Source organism: Camellia sinensis, chromosome 2 (assembly GCF_055761805.1).
Source record: "Camellia sinensis isolate YWXY chromosome 2, ASM5576180v1, whole genome shotgun sequence".
Classification (NCBI taxonomy): Eukaryota; Viridiplantae; Streptophyta; class Magnoliopsida; order Ericales; family Theaceae; genus Camellia; species Camellia sinensis.
Window position 1 is genome coordinate 189,559,116 of NC_138962.1, and position 6,319 is coordinate 189,565,434.

Genomic DNA, 6,319 nt, shown 5'->3' on the forward strand with positions numbered 1-6,319 from the left:
TGAAGGCCTCAGCCATCTCGTCCCAACTTCTCTTGACGTCATCTTCCAATTTTGCATACCATGCGGCCGCTACACCTGACAGGGTCCGGCCAAATAAAGACAGCTTCTGCAATCTAGTGAGGCCCATTGGCCTTAGGACGTCTGAAAATAGTCGCAGGTGTACCATGGGATCCTCAGATCCGTCAAAACGATCGATTTGTGGCATCTTAAACCGATCTGGCAGCGTCACGGTTGCATTAGTGTATCCGTCTCCAATGTCCGGAATGGACTTCGCACCCTGAGATTTCTTGAACAGCTTTTCAAGCTTGTGCATTTTCAATGCCACGGGGTCCACCTCGGACTCGAAGGGAGAATCCGATAGATTGATAGGAGTGGGTGCCTTGGATTGTTGAGGCAGAATCGGGGGTGGAGCTGGCCCCGTTGGGATGTCCGTATCTTCTTGGACGTTCCGGGCGTTTGGAGTCTCTTCGAGTATCGGAACCCTTAGTGGAGGAGGGACTTGCTGTGAAGCTGACGTCCCAGTTTGCTGCTGCAATCTCACAATTAACTCCGCTTGCTCACCCATAACTATGGCTTGTTGTTTGGCGAATTCTGCCTGTCGGACAGCATCCTGCTGCATCATTTTCATGCTGTCTTGGAGTTGGTGCACCATCTCCTCTAAGCTAGCCATACTATTCTGCTCTGGTTGGATTACTGGTATATGTTCTCTTTCTGTAGGTGAGACAGGACCCTGATCCCTACTGAACTCAAGCGGGGTAGATAAGGCTCTCTGAACTGACTGTTGAACCGATGCCCTCTGCCTAGTTGCCTTCCGTTTAGTAACCGGGGGTAGAGAGTGGTACACCGGCTGTCCTGCTATCAGATCCTCAGATCGATGGAGTCGGCGACCTCTGATCCAGAGTGCTTGGGGAATGTCTACCGGGTTAGAAGCAATGGGGCTAAACTACCTAGCAAAAAGACAAATAAAGCAGTAAATAAACAAGCAATCGGATGGCATAACTGCTTAAAATAAACACATACAACATGCAGTTGGGCATTCACAATGCACAGTTTGATAAGCCGAACACACTGTTCCCCGATACTGATCACTGTTTCCCGAATTTCTGTTCCCAAAATACTGAATCTGATACCCGCAGATACAACTGATTCTCGAATTCTGATATCAATGCCCTTAGGCCTGATGCCCCAGACTTGCAAACTGGTATGCACATTCCTGTAGAGATACACCCCTAAAAGCACATAGCAAGTAAAGAGAGCCAAAACACCCCTATATTGGGGTAGGGTTTCCCTGTCCTATTCTGTCAGGAGCTAGGGCTTCACTACGCACACAGCGGTTTTCAAACAACCTAACATTGGGTAAGCAGCCTGTCCTAATTTGGAATGGTCACTATGGATCCGAATGTGCACTAGGTCGAATGGTCGAAAAGGGTGCCCCGGTAAACCGGGGTTTGTGTTCCCATGCTGTCAGAGCCCATAACCGGTCAGCCTTACGGACATGCCTTGACAAGACAAGCCTCTGGCAAACCGTTCAGGAATGGCAGATGGCAAACACTGTGTTCCTAGGCGCACCAATGCACATGCAATGCAAAGAAACACATAAATGAAATCAAAACAGGATATCATGAGTTCGAGTCAGGCTCTCTAAAATCCCCAACAGAGTCGCCAGAAACTGTAGCAAGTCCGCGAAGGGGCCCCGCTACAGTTCGGACTCGATTTGTGTCACGGTTCTAAATCTGAACCAAATAGTCCAAATCCGGCAAATCGTTTTGAGAAAACAGATTTTGAAAGAAGTGCCAAACATGGACTGCTTTGCCAGATACAGAGTCGCCACCTAAATATTTTATTAAGGGGGAATTTAGGAAACCCTGACTCGGTGCCAAAGGCCACGTGTCCGTCATCACCAAAGTTGCCTCGGCTCGGGAACTTGGGTACGATCGGGGAAGGTCAGCTATGAGCACCCCCTCTCGCCTGGTCCAAAGACCGGCCTCTACTAACCGTGATATTTTGTTTTGAAAATGTTTATGTGTTCTTACTCCGGTTATTAGCCTAGAATTACTATGTTATGCGCACAACAAACAAGTATAGACTAGATTGCCTAATTTGGGAATAAACATTGCATATCCGTTTGCTTTGGAAATACTTTAGATTTTGCTACTCGTAAGTAGGCTAAAACACGGATTTCAATGAGTTTTTCCAACTCAAACAATCCAACCTTCACCCACAGGCATTCAAACAATTTAACACATAAGCATTTAGCCGCATGGCAAGCATACTGTCATGTTAACATTCACACACATGCGAGATGCTAAAGCATAAATACTTACATTGTACTCCGTGCCAAAACAGTAAACTAGTTAGCAAAACGTGCGTGTCCTAGTTCATGTTAAATTGCCTAATGCAACACATACAGGATGCAATTTAGATAGGCTCGGTTAGCCTAAGCATGGTATATGTAATGCGATCAATTATCACATATTCGATTTGTAAATTGAAGTACAAATGCAGTTAGCGTGATGTACCGAGCCTAATGCATGCAGTACAAATACATGAATGCACGCATGCATAGCATAAGGTATGCTAAATTAAACATGCCCTAATTTACCATCATAAGCAGGTAAATGAAAGGGAAGAAAGACGTGAGGTTGGAAGACATACACACACTCACGCACACTTATTACATAATTGCCCTCACTCGGAGGGGCCAAATAAATATTACAGTCCCAAATAATAAACAAATAAAATTATTACAGAATTTCTAATTAATTAAAAGAAAGGATGCAAAAGAAAGAAAAGGATAGCCGCAGCCTCTGCCTCGGGATGCGCAAATGATGCATGCTCGGAACTCGGCTCGCCCGAAAAACCCGTACCGTACCCTGCCACCTCTGTTTGTACTGCCCTGTCTCTCTGAAAATTGCCAAAACTCCAGAACAGGTTCCTTGCATGTTGCAGAGCACCACCGGCCAGGCAGAATTCCCACCGGCAATCCAAGATTTCCATCGGCACTGTTTTGATTTATCGGCCATTCAAATAATGCCGGCCGGCACTAAATTCTGCCGGTCGGCAGAAACTTCCTGTAGAAGACAGTTTTGACAGCAAACAGAGAACAGACAGTGCATGGCATGGGGTTTTCAGGTACATGTGAGCATGGTCATGCTTCCTATCATGTTTTGAACTCAAGGAAGTAAGACCTTCGATCCTCGAGCCATCAATGGTGCATGATGACCCAAGGGATCAAATTTGCCACTTAATGTAAAGATGCATGCAATATACAAATGAGATCCAAAGCCTTATCATGTCGAAGTCAAAGGCCCCGGCGACCGAGAGTTAAGGTGTGTTTCATCACTTGTAGTATGAACACTCCTTAACACTCACACTTGGTTTGACACCCCAAACCAAGCAATGCAATGCATGTTATGCAAACATGGTTCAAATGCAACATGATGCCAATTGTTCAAGTCATGGCAAATGTTATGGAACTATCATGACAAATATGCAATGCTAAGCATGCAAAGTGTAAACGTGATGCAAACATGGACCAATTTGTCACAAAGTTAGCATGGGACTACACATTAATGAAACAATCATGCAACAAACATGAGACAAGCATGTAAGAGGGCCTCAAAGTGATAAAGGTGCAGGCCTTAATTCACCTCAAAACAGCACCAAAAGTGCTCAAAATTATGGACAAACTCTCATGTCAACATGCAAGCCAATAGACCCAAGGCTAAGGCACCAAAGGGACCACTTCATTTCCAACAACAAGACCAAATCATGGCATGGTTTAGACAAGTAAAAACAGAGCTTTGCAGACAAAATAGGACTCCAAACCCTCCTAATATGGCAGCCAAAATGACTCCAAAAAAGTGTATGCACTAAGGCTCAAATGTAGGCATAAAAGGGTACACCCTCAAGGCACAAAAGGAACGATGAATGCAAGTATGCTAGCATGATTTAGGGACTGAAATAACATGGCAAACAACTTCAACTCATTAAAGTGGACCAACTAAGGCATGCTTGTGACTCATATACTTGAGGGCTCACAAGCCAAAATGCATAGCAACCATATCAAACATGTCAAACATGACCAAATGGATAACCAACAGACTTTAAGCATGGAAAAATAGTACTAACATCTTCATGGAATCAAGCCAACACATGCAAAAATCATGGTCTAAACACAAGGGACATTTATAGGCCAAATGGAGCGATACAAAGCAAGTACTACAAGCATACAAGGAGGCACAAATCCGGCCAAAAACAGAGGTTATATATGACCTAAAACATCCAAAAAACTTCTGAAATAAGGCTCAAGATGATCAAACATACATGCTACCTTTTTAGGCCAAAATGTAAGGAAACAAGACAATGAAGGGAGAGGGGTGTCCCTCCCCTATGCAAGACTTCAAACCACCTTCTTTATCACTGAAAATCAACTGGTTTTTAGTGGTGAAAAGACCAACACACTCAAGCAAACAAGGTCTCTCAAAAGAAGCACAATAGAGGCCAAATAAAGCCTAATAAGGTGAGTTTGCACTCAAACCACAAAACAACCTTAATGAAAGTTCTAAAGCATGAGAATACAAGCCTTTTTCATGTTATGCACAAAAGCTAAATCAGCAAGCAAGATTCGGAAAAAACTATTGTAGGTTTGGGGAAAATAAAGCAAGATGCTCACCCTTGAAGAACCTTTGAAGAACAAATAGTCTAGCCCTCTTCTTTTGATCAAAATCAGTCCAAAAACTCAAGAATCAACCCCCCAAGTCCCTCAATCTCGGAGTAAGGTGTAATAGTGTGTGTAATGGTGCAAAAGTAAGGTAAAATCCACCTTTAGGCCAAGGAAACACACACAAAGGAGGAGAGAGAGGGAGATATAGAGATAGGATGTATCTATATCTCTAAGCTCTGGTTTTTGCTTCTAAGTCTCTAACCTAGATCAAAGAGGAGAGCCCTTCCTCTTATAAGACTCCCTCTTGCAAAGCTTATACAACAAGCTTGCTTAGAGGGAGATCCCTTCATACACGTGTATGAAGGGAGGCAGAGTTGGTGACAGCTATCACAGCTGGCACAAAATATCTCCATAAAGTAGATGAACAGTGGTCGGCTGCCCAAAAAAGTTATTTCGACAAAAAAGAGTGCCGACCGGCAGCAAACTATGCCAACCGGCAATAAAATGTGCCGACCGGCAACAAATAGTGCCGATGGAAACAAAAGACCAGCCGGTGGCCTCTAGCTACTGCCGGTGGTGTATGGGGATGCCTCACAAGGCATTCCCTGCCCTTCCAAGGCAAAACACAAGTGTTTGGTATGAAACCAGACACTAAACGGTCAAGTTCGGAGATCCTGAGGCAGGGCGCGCGAGCCGAGACCTCCGGGAACTCCAAACGAACACAAACACGGATAATCACCGAGTGTTCCAAGCGGTGACATCCAAGTCTCGAGGACGGTCAAAAATGGGGTGTCTACAACAGCATGCGCAATCATCGAGCGCTCAATCGATGACGTCTGAGTCTTAAGGTCGGTCAAAAATAGGGTGTCTACAGTTGCCCCTCTTTGACAGAACTCGAAAGTCATAAGTGACGGGAGTGAATGTCAAAGCCCAGAGATGACCCATTTTTTATAAGGCCGAAGACTTAGACAAATAGGCAAGATAACAAATAAATGTGCCCGCAGGCAGGGGCAGAATGTAAAAGACATGCATGAGGCCGAACATAACTTATGATCATGAAAAGAAAGTTGTAATGAAGCAATTATACACAATAAATGCAACACTTTAAGCAAGCGAACAAATCAAACCACATTACATGCAGAAAGGATGTAAGAGAATTATACAATTCTCGCTACGTCTCACACGGAGTACATACAATACCGTCTGGTTCGTTTGGTCGGGCCAGCTTGAAATGAACCGTACATGCAATATCATGCTTGTATAAGAGAGAAACTTAACAGGTACAATGTTGTTAGAAACATGCATAGTAATGCAAGTGAAAAGTGCGTGACAACGCAAACGAAGGGATGCATGACAATGCAAGCTAGGTGTGACGCATAACAATGCGAGCGAAATGTGCATAATAATGCAACAAGTGTGCGTGAAAATGAGGGTAAAGTGTGCATAACAATGCGGTTGAAACAAGCATGACAATGCAAGCAAAATGTGCTCGACAACGCAGGTGAGGAGTGCATAACAATGCAATTGAGGCATAAACATATGTAAGTGAAGTACACGCGACAACGCATACAATGAGTGAAGCAAGATGTAGACACATGTAAGTAAAGCATACGTGACAACGCATGCAATGTGTATAACAGGAATTGAACACGT